The sequence below is a fragment of the Triturus cristatus genome, chromosome 8 (genome assembly GCF_964204655.1).
Source record: "Triturus cristatus chromosome 8, aTriCri1.1, whole genome shotgun sequence".
NCBI lineage: Eukaryota > Metazoa > Chordata > Amphibia > Caudata > Salamandridae > Triturus > Triturus cristatus.
The window spans coordinates 376,516,002-376,534,560 of NC_140591.1; positions in this window are offsets into that span (position 1 = coordinate 376,516,002).

Consider the following 18,559-nt stretch of genomic DNA (forward strand, 5'->3'; position numbering starts at 1 on the left):
CATTCCTTTTGCAGGGCCTCTAAAACATTCCTCAGGTTGACCAGGTGATCCTCCCAGGTGGAGCTAAAGACAGCAATATCATCAAGATAAGCTGCACAATAATCATCCAACCCAGTAAGGACTTGCTTCACCAACCTTTGGAAAGTGGCAGGTGCATTCTTCAAACCAAAGGGCATTACCACAAATTGATAATGTCCTCCTGGGGTCGAGAAAGCAGTTTTGGCCTTTGCATTCTCAGCTAGTCTGATTTGCCAGTAGCCTGCTGTCAGGTCAAATGTGCTCAAAAACCTAGCAGCTGCCAGTCTGTCAATGAGCTCATCTGCCCTAGGTATTGGGTGGGCATCTGTCCTAGTGATAGCATTGAGACCTCTGTAATCCACGCAAAACCTCATCTCTCTCTTACCATCTTGGGTGTGAGGTTTTGGCACAAGAACTACAGGACTAGCTCAAGGGCTCTCTGAAGGTTCAATGACTCCCAGCTCCAACATCTTTTGTACCTCAACTTTTATGCAGCCCCTGACATGGTCAGGTTGCCTGTAGATTTTACTCTTCACAGGCAGACTGTCACCAGTGTCCACCTCATGGGTGCACCAGTTTGTCTGACTTGGGGTCAGAGAGAACATATGTCTGTAGGATTGCAGAACTTGTCTGCAGTCCTGTTGCTGATGGACAGTGAGGCTGTCAGAAAAGACTACACCATCAACTAAGCCATCATCAGGGTTCTGAGTCAAAAGGTCTGGGAGAAGGTCACTCTCTTCCTCCTGCCCCTCATCTGTAGCCATGAGTAAGCCCATGTCTGCCCTGTCAACATATGCCTTCAATCTGTTGACATGAAGCCCCCTGTGGGGGCTTCTGGGAGTCCCAAGGTCCACCAAGTAGGTGACTTCTCCCTTTTTCTCAACAATAGTGTGGGTTCCGGACCATTTGTCTTGGAGTGCTGCTGGGGCCACTGGCTCCAACACCCACACTTTCTGCCCTGGCTGGTAAACAGTCAGTACAGCCTTTTGGTCATGCCAAGCTTTTTGGAGTTCTTGGCTTGCCTCAAGGTTTTTAGAAGCCTTCTTCATACACTCTGCCATCCTGGAGCGGAGACCAAGTACATAATCCACTTTATCAAGTTTGGGTTGTCTGAGAGGTCTCTCCCATCCTTCCCTTACTAAACATAGGGGTCCTCTTACAGGATGCCCAAACAAAAGCTCAAAAGGGCTGTAGCCAACCCCCTTTTGTGGGACCTCTCTGTAAGCAAACAGAAGGCAGGGTAAAAGGATGTCCCATCTTCGCCTAAGCTTGTCTGGTAACCCTTTTATCATTCCCTTTAGGGTCTTGTTGAATCTCTCAACAAGCCCATTGCACTGTGGGTGATAGGGTGTGGTGTACTTGTAGTTCACACCACACTCCTTCCACATTCCAGTCAAATATCCTGACATGAAGTTGGCACCTCTGTCAGAAATGACCTCCTTTGGAAAGCCCACTCTGGAGAATACTCCAAGCAGGGCCCTTGCCACAACAGGAGCTGCTGTGGTCCTCAGGGGAATAGCTTCTGGATACCTGGTGGCATGGTCCACTATCACCAGTATAAATCTGTGCCCAGATGCTGTTTGTGGGTCCATTGGTCCTACAATATCTGTGCCCACTCTTTCAAAGGGAACCCCCACCACAGGTAGTGGTATGAGGGGGGCCTTTGTGGTGCCACCTGATTTGCCACTGGCTTGGCAGGTGACACAGGAGCGACAAAACTCCTTGGTATCTTCTGACATATGGGGCCAGTGAAAGTGAGGGACAAGCCTGTCTCAAGTCTTGTTCTGGCCTAAGTGTCCTGCAAGGGGAATATCATGGGCCAAGGTAAGAAGGAAGCCTCTGAACTTCAGTGGTATGACCAACCTCCTGGATGCACCAGGCTTGGGGTCTCTAGCCTCTGAATACAGTAGCCCTTCATCCCAATACACTCTATGGGTACCTTGAGCATTCTCTGCAGCCTCAGCAGCAGCCTGCTGTCTGAGGGGTTCAAGAGAGGGGCAGTCTAATTAAGCCTGCCTCAGATCTGCCCTTGAAGGTCCCCCTGTCCCAAGAAACTCAACCTGATCAGGTTCAAGTTCTTCTAGGACAGTTCCTTCAGGGCTCTCAGAATCATCCTCCTGTGAGGGCTGATCCAGTGTCTGAGGCAGGGGGGAAGGCACAGCCTTTACCCTACTGCTCTTTCTCTTGGGTTGTGACTGGTCCATAGTTTCAGGATCCAGCACTTGTTCAGTGGTGCACTTTTTGGCCTGTGACCTGGTCACAGCAAGGACATGTGCATCTATCCCCAGCATTTCTGCATGGGTCCTATACTCCACTTCAGACCAAACTGAAGTTTCAAGATCATTGCCCAGTAAACACTCTACAGGAAGGTCTGAACTAACAACAACTTTCTTGAGGCCAGTTACCCCTCCCCAGGAGAAGTTAACAATAGCCACACTATGGGAGGTAGTGGCATTGCTAGCGTTGGTCACTAGGTAATTCTCACCTAGTATGATCTGTCCAGGGTCCACAAAGGCAGGTGTCACCATTGTGACACTAGCCCCAGTGTCCCTGTAGGCCTGAGCCATTCCTTTGTTTATAAAAGGAGTCTGTCTGTACTTGCCCAGGTTACTGGGGCCTACAGTAGAGGACAAAGCTAAGTCCCCATCACAGATCAGAACAGCCTGAGTAGGTATTCTGACTAGGCCAGAATCCTCCTCAGTTCCCAGGGTTAACCCTACTACACCCTTTTGCTGGGAACCACCACTTACAGCTGAACTAGGGGGTACAGTTGCCTTAGGGGCAATGGTGGCTGGGGGCTTATCCTTTTTGGTGCACTCACTAAACCAATGTGAGTTGGACTTACAATAGTTGCACCATGGTTTCTTTTGGCCATCTTTCTTTTTATCCTTTTTGGGACCACCCTCCCCCTGAGCCTTTTGGGGGCCTGGTGAAGACTTCTGGTCTTTTTGTTTCTGGTCATTACCCTTCTGGTCTGCCTTTTTCTGATCACCGCCCTGGTTCTGGTTTTTCTGCTTGACTCTAGTCCTGACCCATCTATCTGCCTTCTTTCCCAATTCTTGGCGAGAAGTCAGATCAGAATCAATCAGGTGTTGATGCAGTAGCTGGTTTTGACATTTGTTAAGGATTTGTTCTCTCATGATCAAATTATACAATCCTGTATAGTCCTTAACCTTACTTCCCACTAGCCAGCCTTCCAGAGCCTTAGTGGCACAATCTACAAAGTCAGTCCAGTCCTGAGTCTGTGTCTTCTGGGTATCCCTGAACAACAACCTGTATTGTTCAGTGGTTAGGCCAAACCCATCAATTAGAGCACTCTTCAGGACAGTGTAATTGTCTGCATCCTTATCACTAACTGTGAGGAGCTTGTCTCTACCTTTCTCAGAGAAGGAGAGCCACAAGATAGCTGCCCACTGACTTTGGGGTACCTGCTGTACTTTGCAAGCCCTCTCCAAAGCAGTTATCCATTTGTGGATGTCATCCCCACACTTGTAGGGAGGGACAATCTTGCTCAGGTTTCTATTATCATAGTGCCTGTCTCTATCCTTAGGGATATTGCTGCCACCAGTGCGTTCTAACCCACTTAACTTTTGCTCTCTAGCCAGAGCAAGCTTCTCCTTGGCAAGGGCAAGTTCTTCCCTCCCAATCCTCAGATTAGCTTCCCTCATTCTGGCTTCATGCTCCTTTCTCTGGGGGGAAGTCATTCCCCTGTGAGAAGAGGCATTAGAGATTCTAGAGACATGGGAGTGGATGGATTCCCTTGAAGGGGATCTGTCTCTCCTGCTTCTCTGGTTAAGCCCACTTGGGGGTCTGTATGGGGTACCCCATGCAATCTCCCATGTAAGCTTAGGTTAGCCTGGCTAAGTCTTCCTACATGGTCATTTGTACCTAGGGTACTGGCCTGTGAGGCCCTAAGAGCATCATATTCCTCTAGGTTCTGCACTAGCTGAAGGAGGGTAGGGTTTGCACCCTGTTTTAACTTTCTGGAGGTACACAATTGTCTCATCTCCTGAAAAGTTAGGGTATCATATCTAGAGGGGGTCTTTTTCAGACCTGCCCCTCCTGAGAGAGCATCTTCTTGATCTCCCAGAGACATGATCTAGTGAGGGTGTGGTGTGTGCACCTACCTACACTAGTTGTTTCTACTAAACCTCTCTGGTAGTTGTAGTCAGGGTGTGTTACTCCCTTCCACCTACAACCACTAAGTCCAGTAGGACTTAAGTATTATAATCTATGTTATATGTACCTAAACAATATCTGTGTGATCTTTCAATTTAGTATCTCAAGATTACAATGGTATTACAACAGCAAGCTCAGATCCCAACCGCTGCTCACCAATGTGGTAAATTGGCCTGATGTATGATGTCACTAGTTCTAGTGTACACCTTATATCAGTCCAAACAACCCTTATGGTGATTGGTTGTAAAGTCAACCTTATAGACCAGCTATCCTAGTGGTAGCATGGACAAGAGCAGTCTTAGGCTAAACTCTGAATGGCATGTGAAGCCAGCTGTGATACCATATATAATCCCTTGAATACCAAATGAAAGGACACCACAACAGATATATATATAAAATAAAGTGTATTTATTCTAGTCAAACCCTCAGCACTCTTTATGAGATTCGAGGTAAGTACAACACAGTCTTATTTAAGCATACATTAAGTCACACAGGTAAGTAATACAGTTAGGCCCTAGGGGCCACGCAAACCATATACTAAAGAAGTGGTATAAGGACCACTGTCACGGAAATAGAATAGGCCTAGGCCTAGGGAATCGCTGGGGCTACACTACACTACCAACAGTTAGGAAGTGGGAGGCCCACGGGATTCAGGTGCAGAGTGGAAACACTCACGCGTAATGCGTATAGTCGATAGAAATAGTACAGTTTTGTAATGAGCAGTTTAAGGACACTTCTGAAGCAGCTAGAGAGTCGAGACTCGGAAACTAGACCCTAGGATAGTCACTACCCTTGTGAGCACCGAAGTACCCAAGTTACCTAGCCCACGGGCTGCGGGTGCATAGGTGTGAACTTGCGTCTGGTTTCGTCGTGGACTTCTATGGATGCCTGAAGGAAAGTTGCTGACAGGCAGTCAGTGCAGAGTGTCCGGTGGATCCCAAGGCCGGGATCAAGAAGGAAGGGTACCTGCAAGCAGAAGGGACAGAGTCAAGGTCACTAGCCAGTGACCACGTGGAACCAGGAAGGAACCAGGCGATGTCGTGAAGATTGCAGGTGAAGGGTGAAGCTTGTCGCTGCAGCCACGGGTACCAGGAGACGTCGAGGACGACCAGGACCAGGAGGCGAGCTGTCCCACAAAGGCTCTTGCTGTCGGCGGCGTCGAAGTCGAACTAGGACTCACCAAGCCTTGGCAAGCAGAACCCACGAAGAACGGAGGACTTGCTTCTGGTGCAGACCAGGAAGGTCTGGGGTGCTTCTCTTTTGCAAAGAAGCGGGAGCCAGTCTGGAGGAGCCAAATCAGCAGTGAAGATTTCAAGGTGTGTCGTCACAAAGGCCGCTAGCCAACGGGCAAGCAACCGGACAGACGCGGCAAGCAGGAAAATGCAGAAGGGCCCCACGCAGGACTCGTGGAGTGTGGGGGGCTGGTCTTCGGTGCAGATGGTGCTTGGGGTTGGGGCTTCTCAATCCCCGGTGCACAACTTCAAGGGTACCTCAGAAGCTGCGCTGGAAGATAATCGCCACTTTTCCCAGGTAGCCGGTCCCACGTCTCTCGTCGCCTCCACGGATCTCAGCTCGGCTGTGGATGTGGATCAGGGTCGGAGAAGTCTGGAAGTCAAGGCTCTGGTCGGGCTCTGCAGTCGGTCCCTCGTAGAACTTCAGCAAAGCAAAGGGTAGTCTCTTGATGGTGCCTGTTTGCACAGGGTAGCCACTCCTTGGCCACAAGGGAGATTCTTCAGTCTTCTTCTTTCATCGAATGTCGAAGGTCCAGAGTTTCTGTTCAAGTTGCAGGTTCAGGATAATCTAATCTCCTGGGGCCCAGCTACCACTCTTATACTAGTCTGGGGGGCTGGGTTGCCTGCTAGGTCACGCCTTATGGGTGGGACCTGGGAGGGGGGTGGTTACACCCCCTTCCCTTTGTCCAGTTTCGCGCCAGGACTGGGGCTGGTGTGCCCCAGCACCGGTTTGAACTGGACTATGCATGGAGCACCTTGTATGCCCCAGGCAGTGTCTCGTTTCTTTCATCCCTCCCTGCCCCAATACACTAAGGCCTGTCTGGGGTGGTGCTCGCACCTCCCAAGGCAGGAAACCTATTGTCCAAGCCTCCCTTGCCGGGATCACTCCCAGCAGCAGGAGGTCAGACTTGTGTCGTGGCAGCAGCATCCATTTTGTGATGCTGGGGCTCTGGTTAACTTTAACCGGGTAAGTAGGTTACAACATGTCTTCTCCCTCTAGAAGGGAGGGATAATATCCTCATCCCCAGAAATGGGATGGGGGTATTATTCCAAAGTGTTAGACACCTTACACGTCATGTTTTGATAAAGCCAAACCATAGTTACCATAACCGTTTAAGATTATAAGGCACTTTAAGAGTATATGGTAGGCTATATCATAGAACAGCTATAAGGACATGGTTCCGAAAGCTGCAGACAGGCTCAGCTCATGCTAGAGCACCATCTCACATGTTACCAAGCACTCTGCCTCCAGGATTGTTAAGGCCTGCCATAGGAGTGGCTGATAGGTACACATGTGTCTATATATAAGATAGGTATAGGAATACTACACCTAAGCAAGGGGTGATTACACGACCTTGCCCCAGCTGAGTGATCAGCCAGTTGTGTCATAATGGAAGGCCAGGCCAGGGGTGGCATAATACATGCTGCAGCCCCTGGTACGCCTAGGGTACACCTATGCCCTGGGTACCTAAGGTACACTGTACAGGGGCCAATAAGGTGATCCTATCCAAATGGGTTATGCACCTAAAGTACATAGTATCAATTTAGAGAGAGAACAGCAGGGCTGTGGGTCTGGTTAGCAGGCCCACAGCCACATCTAAGTCGAAAACCAGTAAAGCAAAAGCAAAAAGTGGGGGTGAACATAGAAAGCAGACCCTACTCTCCTACACATGGGACTTATTTTTAATTGTCAGTTATGAACTAAGAATTTGTTCTAGTTTGTTTATCCTTAATTATTACATAACTTTAAAGATAATATTCTTATAATTGTGGTTAGGAAAATCAACATCACACAGATATATTTTCACAGTGATTGCTGTTGTTCTTTTGTGTTTTGAATTTTCAATGCTGCAATACATGTATTTTATATTTTCTCTGGCCTTGAAAGTGTGACCTGTGACTGCAAAACATGTATTGCGTGCTTTGTTTTAACATTATCTCAACACATTGTTTATGGTTCTTCAACCTATAGGGCTCGATTCCGATGCCGCTAAAAATGCCTTCCCAATGCTATTTGTAGGCTTACCTTATGACCGACTCGTATCTGGAGCTTTTTCCTACAAACGAGCAATTACGATGCGTATTACAGGGCAAATTTGCAACTAAATCCACCGCTCCGATTCGTGCTCTATTTCACGAACGAACAGGCTCAGGAAACACGGAAATCGAGTCGTACAGAGGCTTTTCCCAGCCAGTTTACGGCCACGCAAGTACGATGCGTTTATTCTATATGTCGTACAGGGCGCCGCTTTCAGCACATCACAGCATTTGGACGAGGCGTATTTGAGCTCTGATTCGCCCCAGAACACGATCAACGGGGACGAGTCTGTCGCGTTGTGTATGTGATTGGCTGTGTAGAATAACCCTGGGCGTAGTTCGCGAAGTAGCGCTACGGTTAGCTACGCAAAGTGCACTTCGCACTACGCGAGCTGCGCGTAGAACTTCGCGAACTGCGTAGTACCCTGTTCGCACTGTGCCAGATGCCGTTTTCAATGATTGCACAGTGCGGACAAGCATCCTGCACTGTGCAATCATTGAAAACGGCATCTTGCACAGTGCGAGCTGTAGTTTTCTGCCGCTCGAGTAGATTTTTACTCGAGCTGCAGCTTTCTCAACGCGGACTGGTAGTTTCTCATCGGGAGCGGTCAGGAGCATACACGACCACTCGCAATGAGAAACCTGACCTCCCCGTGTTGAGAATCTCGCCGGGAGGTTTATTTTCCACGATCGCGATCGGCAACTTGATGTTGCTGATCGCGAACGAGGAAAAAGTCTCACTGGGATTTCATTTTGCTTGCCCGCGGTCGCCAACTAGATGTTGAGGACCGCGAGCAAGCAAAAAATGACCGCTGCACTACGCTACACTATACATGTTTGCACTGTGCTACGTGCAATTAGTGTAGTGCGAAGTAGCGCAAACTTCGCAAACTACGCGAGCGTAGCGTAGTGCTATGCCCAGGGTTAGTGTAGAATCGGTTGCGTGCGTGTCTATTGGGTTGTGTTAATGCTGGAGTATGTGGCATCGTTCGCGTCCGAGTCTGTCGTGTCGTGTTAATGCTTGGCTACATGGAGTCATTCGCGTACGTGTCTGTTTTGTCGGGTTGACGCTTGGCTATCTCGAATCTAACGCGTACGAGTCTATCGCATCAGGCACCTTTCCTGCCAACTCGGCCGTAAAAAAAATGTGCCGGGCGAGTCGGTTGTAAATTTCAAGCATCCCATCGTACTCAGCCATTTGGAAGGCATATGTACAATTCGGTTGGAAAATATGATGGATCCGTGTCGGGAAAAACGTTTTCCACCCGGAATCGGAATCGACCCCATAATGTTGAAATTATGTCTTTGCAAGTGATTTTCTAAATCACTTTATTGAAAACATAATCTTATGCAATGATAAATGTTTGTTGTATGTTATAACTCCTACATATCTTTTATAACTATTCATCAACTTTGAAATAAAGTTATAATAATATCTTAGAAAGTAAAGCAACATATATATAGCATATATATCTTCTAGATTTACATCCAAACTTTTAGCTTTTCATGATATTCTCAATGCTCTCTCTAAACAGAAGAATATTTAAACATCTATCAACCTGCACCAGTTCTCAAGATTAAAACCGCATTCAATGAGAAATCCATTCCAAAACCAGTTATAAATGTGTTTTGTAATTGGAAAGTCCTGTACCGCCCTCACATTTTGAAATCGTAGATTGTTCTTTGATATTCTTATATATGAAATTATCAAGTTTTCCACTTTCATTTGTAAATGGTTTGCTGTAGGAAACCCACATATATCTTCTAGACTGGCTTCCACATTCTGCGAACAACCCAAATCATTTTTTACATTCAATTCTCACACTGTCAGAATTTGATGGGTATGCATACAGCCTATTTTATATAGTCAATTAAGAGAACTTCACTTTCCCCTGATTATGGATTATACAATTAATGAGGGATGAGTAGGTCTTATATCCCGAAACAGTACACAATGAATATAATTGTAGGGGACTGTTTCACAAGCCTTGACACTTTACCATTTCATGATCCACAGTATTTGACCATTTTTTGCATAATTAAAGGGCTGTTTTAAAAAAAAAAGTGAACTTGTTCTATTGATTGGGTCCAAACACCAAGGTTCCAGAAGTACACAATCTTATGTTTTTTAGTCTCAAAGGGTTTCTCAGTGCCACCGGTTTCTTAACACTACTGTTATTTGAAAGTAGTGAGATGTATTGTGTTTGTTGTTATACAAGCTTTATTTCGACAGATTGTGTCATAAAAGCTATAAAATGGCATTTTGTATTAAAAAGATAAGAAGTATACAGATCATACAGCAGCATGTTAGAGATAAATATATATAAACAATCCATCCTAGTACGCAACTGCAACCAGGATACAAAATGCAGTTTGGCAGGTCAACGAAAATTAATACACATAGAGCAATAAAAACATACATTTAACATATTATAGATAAGAGGGAGGAAGCATTACAATACTTCCTAGTGTGGTACTCCTTCTGTTAAACTCAAATTGCAATCCCCTGCAAACCTTCTTAAGATTTCCAACCCTCCTCGGGGCAACATCGTAGAGAGGCTAAGAACAATAAAGTGCACGTGCATCACATATATCTAAAACATAAATATCCAGCATATGAGCCCTACAGCAGTTGTGTGTGATCATCATCTGCTGGGTCATTGGTCTAATAAGCCATGCATGGCTTAAGAACTTTGCCACACAGCACGTAAAAAGTGGTCCGCAGACTGATCTGAGAATGCGCAGGGCCACCCGATAGTCCCGTGTGCCCAATTGTCAACTAATCGGTTTTAAGCATTTCACCCTCGGAGTGATATATGCCTGGCAAGCAAACATAACATGGGCAACACTTTCTATCATGGGCAGTCCTTTGTTGTTTGATTTCATGGGTGCCATTTTGTTGTTGTCTCGCAGACAGGAAGTGTGCCAAGCCTAAAATGGATGTATAGCATCCTGTCCAGAGGGACCTAAATTATATCTGTGAAGGGCTCTAAATGTCTGGTCTGTTTGTGGAGATAAAATTCTCCAGTTAGTCTACCCAAGTTAAGTTTGCTGAATTCTTGTTGTTCCACCTACTCCCAGTATAAACGTTTGAGCTCACTTTCCCAGGTGGGTCCTGCTTTTCCCAATGTGCTGGAGATCCAACCTATTTTACTGCTGTTATCTATCCATTTAACCTGAGAGAAGACTTCCATATAGGGCAGAAGCTCTGGGGTCCGCCTAATACGAGCCCAAAAGAACAGCGGGCGAAGCCTTGCTATGTCGCCAATTGATCGCCTACCCATATCTAGCATAAGGGGAGAAAGGGGAATGTTTTGAGGCAGCATCACTAAATACCTAGGAAACTTTTGCTCAGATCTGCAGAAATCGAGGGCCTTGTCAAATCCCACAGCTCTGCACCGTACAGTGCTCTGCTGACTGCTTTGGCATCATAAAGCTGGAGGGCTGGGGCTAAAGGTCTGCTATAAGAACAACAGTGTTCCCTCCCAAGTGATCCTGCAACTTGCTTGTGGCCCAGCATCAGCATCTTTGCTAGGTGGGGCTTCCATGACATTTTATCTTAGAGTCGGACAACAAAGTAGTTGAAGGTGCCAACTCTTTCAAAGGGGGTTCTACCTAGCAAGGGGATGCCTTTGTAGGACTTGTGGGGGTTAAAGGCCATATATTTGGTTTTTGAGGAGTTAATAACCAACCCCAGATATCATAGAAGAGTTGGAACCTATTAAGTAGTCGCTGCAACCCCGCTGGAGTCTTTGGCACCAGCAGGGTGTTGTTTGCGAACAAGAGGTCGGTACCTTATCACCCCCCAGGGTTAGTGCATCTGCTGGATCTTCTTACAGAAAGCTAACCACTCCATTCATATAAAAGGAGCATAGAGTGGGAGCCAAAACACAACCCTATCGAACTCCCCTGTTGACAGGAATATGCTCAGTCAGCTGTCCTTGCGCCCCCCACCTAATCTGAGCATAGTTCTCCTCATATAGCCGGACCACCAAGTTAAGAATAAATGAGGGGATGCCCATGTTTTTAAGTGCCAGCCATAATTTACTGCTAGGGACAAAATCAAAGGCTGTCTTTAAATCAATAAATGCTAGGTGAACACGGCCCTTGCTGATCACCGCCACTTTCCAAGAGATAAGTAGGAGCCGGAATGCCTGGTCGATTGTTCCCGTCCTCGCCCTAAAGCCGGCCTGATACTGTGATAGGATGGCATTATCGTCTGCCCATCGCTGAATCCTCTGCAGAAGAACTCTGCTGAAGACCTTCTGCAGGGCATCGATCAGGCTTATGGGCTTGTAGTTTGAGGGATCATCTCTAGCTCCTTTTTTATAAATCGGGTCCACCTCTGCTCCTTTCCAAGACCCAGGAACTGGGGCGCCATTAGCTATTGCATTTGCCAAGAGAAGGATATGGCGTGCCCAGCTCGGAATATCAGCAAGAAGAAAAAATGTTACTTACCTGTAAACTGTGGTTCTCCAGTATTGGTGTCTTTCATAGATTCACATGCTTGAATATTCCCCGTCGTCGAAGTGGGAGTCCCACGGTACATTAAAAACCAATAAGTCTCATGTATATAGATACATACATAACTATATAAGAATAAAATACATATATAAATAAAATAGTTTAAAATAACATATCAAGTCAAAAGTACCATAGGATAACATTGACACATAGGAAAGCATTGAAGAAGGAATCACTTTACTGACATATCCATGTCGTTTTTATAGTCCAAACTGCAGCCAATCAGGCGCAAGCACCCTCTAGAACCTTGTCCTCAGAGGCTCAGGCCCTCAGATTTTCATAGCACAAGAGGGACAAAAGAGTCTAATGAGGAGAAGAGAGCCTCTGAGGGGAGGAGGGTGGGTCGCATGTGAATCTTTGAAAGACACCAATACTGGAGAGCCACAGTTTATAGGTAAGTAACATTTGTTCTTCTCCAGTATTGGGGTGTCTTTCATAGATTCACATGCTTGAATAGAATAGTGAGCAGTACCCTGCAGCCTGAAGAGGCTGTATCAACGTTGCATGCAATACAATGACATTGTATGATAGAATCACAAAAACTGATAACAGGAGGAGGGAAGCAACAGAGGTTCACCTTATTTGAAGAGATTGCGAAGAACTGCTTGACCCACTGCTGTATCGGCTTTGTTGATAGCGTCCAGGCAGTAGGGCCTCTTGAAAGTGTGCCTGCTGGACCACGTAGCTGCCCGACAGATGTGATAAATGGGCACACCAGCGAATAAGGCAGTGGAGGAGGACATCGCCCTTGTAGAATATGCCCTTACTCCGGAAGGAAGAGGCTTGCCAGCCTTCTGATGGCAAAAAGATATCGCTGAAGAAATCCAACGTGCAATTGTTGGTTTAGTAACGGAATGTCCTGTACAGGTTCGCCCATAAGCAACGAACAGTTGATCCGATTGGAAAAGGTGCCGTTCTGCTGATATAAAACTTGAGGCACCTTTTTAAGTCAAAAGAATGTAGACTCTGTCACGCAGGAGATTGCGGATTAGGGAAAAATGTTTTTAAAATCACGGGTTCATTTAGAAGAAAGTCAGACGGCACCTTGGGCATGAAAGCTGGATTAGTGCAAAGGATTACACAGTCCGATTTAAATTGGAGAAAAGGAGGCTGTATTGTGAAAGCGTGAATGTCACTTACTCGGCGAGAGGAAGTCAGAGCCAGCAGGAGGGCGATCTTCCAGGACAAAAATTTCAAATCCGCTGAGTGGATTGGCTCAAAAGGCGCCCTCATAAGTTGCGCCAATACGATGTTAAGACGCCATGTGGGCGGAGGACGCCGAATGGGTGGAAACATCCGGAACAACCTTTTAAAGAATTGCTGAATCACTCTAGATGAGTAGAGGGAGGAAGAGCCGTCCTGACGAAAACGAGAAATTGCTTCCAAAAAGACTTTTAAAGTGGAATGAGGCAGTCCTGACTGGGCTAACTGCAAAAAGAAAGGCAGAATCTGTGCCGGAGAGGCGTGCACTGGGTGAATGTTGACAGACGAACACCAATGACAAAAGAGTTTCCACTTTAGTTTGTAGGTTTTTACCGTGGAGGATGCCCGCGCCATGGCAAGAACCTCCCTGCAGGCAGGCGAAATATTCAAGTGAGCAAATTCAAGGTGCTCAGGTTCCAGGTGGACAATTTGAGCGAACTGGGATTTGGATGGCAGATCCGACCGCTGTTCATTGTTAGAAGGTCCGGCCGGGGGCGAAGAAGGATGGGCTCGCATTGAGAGAGGAGCAGTAACTCCGAGAACCATGCCTGCCGAGGCCACCGGGGAGCAATCAGGAGAATGTGGCATGGTTGTCTCCGCATCTTCCACAACACCCGAGGTATCAGCGGGATTGGCGGAAAAGCGTAGGCAAATATCTTGCACCAGTCCATCGAAAGGGCATTCCCGCACGACCCTCTGTGGGGAAGCCAACTTGCGTAAGACTGGCATTTGCTGTTCCGTGGAGTTGCAAAGAGGTCCAGGCTCGGGTGACCCCAAAGGCTGAAGACAAAGTCCAGAGTCGGCTGATGCAACTCCCACTCGTGAGTCGATGACGCTGGCCGACTGAGAGAATCTGCTAGAATGTTGAAACTGCTTGGCAGGTGGACTGCAGTGAGCGTGATGTGATGGAGTATGGCCCAATCCCAGATCTCCTGAGCCAGTTGGGAAAGCAGTGGAGATTTGGTACCACCCTGCTTGTTTAGGTAGTGCATGCTGGTGGTGTTGTCCGTTTGAATGAGCACTGATTCCCCTTGAAGCTGGAGTCGGATAGATCTGAGTGCAAGGAAGATCACCATCAATTCTAGCCTGTTGATGTGCCAAGAACGTTGGGACAGGGTCCATTTGCCCTTGACGGACAGATCTTGAAGATGTCCCCCCCACCCTTCCAGGGAGGCGTCCGTGGTAAGGACGAGTTCTGGGGCTGTTACCAAGAATGAAGTGCCGGCTGCGATGTTCCGAGGTTGCGTCCACCAGTGCAGAGCTTGTGCCATGCAAGCGGTTACGAAGATCCGGTCGCTGAAAGAACCGGAGACCTGACGCCACTGTTTGTCCAGTTCTTCTTGAATCGGACGAGCCTTCAGTCTGCAATGTGAGATCAAAGAAATGCAGGAGGACGCCATCCCCAGAAAAGACTTCAAGATGCGGACTGAAATGGACCGCTTTGATCTGATTTGAACTGCGAGCTGCAGGATCCGTTTCTGCCAGTCGTCGGAAACGAAAGCCATGGCAATGGAGGTATTTAGAGTAGCGCCTAGGAACGTTCTGTGAAGAGCTGGCGTGAACTGAGATTTTTGTATGTTGACTGACAGTCCTAGAGAGTGGAACAGAGTTCGACAAAACTGAGTATCTTAAGATGCTTGGTGGTAGGACTGAGACTTGATGAGACAATCGTCCAAATATGGGAATATTTGAATGCCTCGCAACCGCAGATAGGCCACCACCGGGGCAAGGACCTTCGTGAAGACCCGGGGAGCGGAGCGGAGCCCAAAGGGCAGGACTCTGAACTGAAAGTCCCTCTGGCCTACACGGAAGCGTAGATATTTCCTGTGGCATGGTAGAATCGCACGTGGAAATAGGCATCCTGAAGATCGATTGTCGTCATGAAGTCGTCTCGAGCAAGCAACTGAAGAATGTCCTTCAGTGTGAGCATGCGAAATAACTGGTCTTTTAGAAACTTGTTGAGAGACCTCAGGTCGAGGATAGGGCGCCACTCCCCAGACTTCTTTAATACGAGGAAAAAACGGGAATAGAAACCCAGCCCCTTCTGAGATTTTGGAACCACTTTGTTGGCCCCTTTCTTGAGCATAATTTTGATCTGATGGAAAAGCTCTTTGAGATGAGCAGGAGGAGGACCGGTTGGGGGGTTGTTCCGAGGGAATTTGACGAATTCCAAAGCATGGCCTTTGGAGATAATGTCCAACACTCAACGGTCTGAAGTTATCAATGACCAATTTGAAAAGAATTTTGAGATTCGTCCTCCAACTCGAAAAGGGGGGGCCTTGAGGGGCGGGGGTGTAAACAAATAGAGTCATTGTTTTTTGGAAGAGTTCCCCCTATAGTTGGTCTTTCCTCTGTAGGATTTGCTAGTCTGTTGTCTGTAATACTGTGGGTTCTGGGAGGAAAAACATTGGTGTCCTTGGCTGTATGAGCGGTATTGCGATGATCCGCCACGAAAGGAGGAGGTGGTGCTGCGTCCGCGAGCACCCCGAAAAGGCTGCCTCTTAAACTGCAACGTGCCAAGGGAACGAGCTGTCTCTGTGTCCTTCTTTATTGTTTGAAGCGCGTCATCCACGTGCTGTCCAACATCGACTCCCCATCAAAGGGCATATCAAGGATCTTCGCCTGGACTTCCTGGCGAAAAGAAGTAGAACAAAGCCAACCTTGCCTCCTCAAAACAGCTGCCCCAGCTAGCTGGCGAAAACCAGTTGAGGCGATATCCACCGAGCAATCAATAATCTCTGAAGATGCTCTTTCTCCCTCCTGTAGAATTTTGAGAGCATCCGCCCTAGAGGGTTCTGGGATGAGCTTGATAAAAGCCGCCATGTCCGACCACATTTGGCGATCGTAACGGCCCAAGATGGCCAGAGAATTCGCTGCCCTGACTGTTGTGGAGGCCATGGTCGAAAATTTCTTCCCAATGGCATCCAGGCGATGCCCATCACGGTCCGGTGGAGAGGAAAGTGGAGACGAGGGATTCTTCGAGAGACGTTGTGCCGCCTGGGTGATGACGGAATCCGGCTTAGGCTGGGATACTAGGCAAGCAGGAGAAGAGTCTGGAGCGTTATACTTTTTCTCCAACCACGGGAGAACTGCCGGGATTGAATTTGGAGTTTTCATCAGTTTAATCCCCTCATTCCAAATGAAGTCAATTATGGGCACGGCCCGAATCTGTTTCTGTGGCTGCGAATTAAAATCATATAGGAAACAATCCTCCTCTCTCATGACCATGGGGAAGTGAAATCGCTGTGCCGCCTTTTCCATCAACTGATGGAAACCAGTAATGTCAACAGATGGAGAGTTAACTGGCGACCTCGGAGGCGAAGAGGGGGAATTAATCTGATAATCGTCCCAGTCGGCCATAGTGTCATCGTCATCACCCTGGAGTTCTCCGTCTTCAGTATCTGGAAGAACGTCAGCGTCACCCTCTACAGGGGGTACTAGTAAAGGGGCGGATGGCGTTGGCTCCGCCGGCGATTGAGAAGGAATTGGAATGTTCGGTGGTGTGTCACGTGGAGAGCCGTGAGAAGATGGTGGAAAACGGCGATTGTAATCCTCCAGCATAAATTGAAGATTAGAGATGAGGGATAAAGGCAGCTGTGCCATTGGAATCTGCGCAGGAGGGTCCTGCTCTCCCTCTTGATAAAAATGATCCTCGTGGTCCTCGTCTTCAAAATCTTGACATTTTATGAAGAGTTCTGATGGACTGTGAGCAGCCCGGAATGTAGAATGAAAGTTATCATCAGAAGCAGAGTCATCCTCATTGCCAGAGGGAAACAGTTGTTGCGGTGGTTGAGTGACCGGTGGTATTGCAATGGATTCCAGAACAGCGTGACGACGCTGAAGTAGGGAATCGTCGACAGGAGCAGACGTTGGCGTAGAGATCGGCACCAGTGGAAGAGATGCAAAACTTGTTGTTGATGAAAGACTTGCCCTCACCGTTGACGAAGCCACCGTCGACGAAGCCATCGCCGACGAAGCCACCGTCGACGAAGCCACTGTCCACGAAGCCACCGCCCACGAAGCCATCGCCAACGAAGTCGCCGTGGACGAGGCCACGGCCGACGAAGCCACCTCCGACGAAGCCACCGCCGAAGAAGCCACCGTCGACGAAGCCACCGTCGATGAAGCTTTAGTCAACGACGATGACTTATTTTTCTTTATCGTCGATGAAGATTTTGACGTCGACGGGATAGCCAGCTTCTTCGTCGTCGACGAGGAGGATATTGGAATCGTCGATGAGACAGCTTTTAACGAAACACAAACCACTGTCGACGGAGATAACGTCGACGAGGTCGTCGTTGACGACATAGGGAACCTGCTGGAAACCGTCGTCACCGTCGTCGATGAGGTTGTAGAAGCAGCAGATTTCGTCGACGGAGTGACCGTCGACGAGCCCGTCGACGGTCTGGCACGTTTTTGAGTGGAAACATGCACTGAAAGAGCCACAGACGTCTGAGAGTGAGATCTTGGGGGCGCTGGCATAGTAACAGAGTTTACTGGCACCTCAGAAACTCCCGAAAGGTGAAGCTTTCTCTTTTTAAGGAAAGGAGAGGGCAAATCCTGTACACTACTATGCTTGGAAGAGGCTCCAGTACGAGCAGAAGTCACACTTTCGACGTCAGAGAGAGGATTATCGGCGTCCTTCAACTTCTGGAGCCACAGAAGGAGACAACCCTCTCTATCCTTCAAAGTCTTCTGTGAGAAATTCCTGCAGATTTACAGTTACCCACCTTATGGCCAGGGTAAAGGCAGTAGATACATTTTTCGTGAGGGTCCTCAGAAAAAAGTCTCAACTTCCCACAAGAAGCACAAGGACGGAAAAGAGATTTCTTACTGGAAGACATGAGGAAAAGGTTGAAGAAATCCAAACCAGAGAAGAACTAAGCAGAGCTTAGGGAGACTCCCTTCACACGACGTGCGGCAGAAAATATGAGGGCCTGAGCATCTGCGGAGAAGGTTCTAGAGGGTGCTTGCGCCTGATTGGATGCAGTTTGGACTATAAAAACGACATGGATATGTCAGTAAAGTGATTCCTTCTTCAATGCTTTCCTATGTGTCAATGTTATCCTATGGTACTTTTGACTTGATATGTTATTTTAAACTATATAAAGTTTATTTATATATGTATTTTATTCCTATATAGTTATGTATGTATCTATATACATGAGACTTATTGCTTTTTATGTACCGTGGGACTTCGACGACGGGGAATATTCAAGCATGTGAATCTATGAAAGACACCCCAATACTGGAGAAATAAATCTCCTGGAATGCCATCTGGTCCTGCTCCTTTGGACAGCCCTATTCTGCCTATTGCTGCCTCTATCTTACCCAAAGTAAAAAGCTCATCATCCGAGTGATGCCCG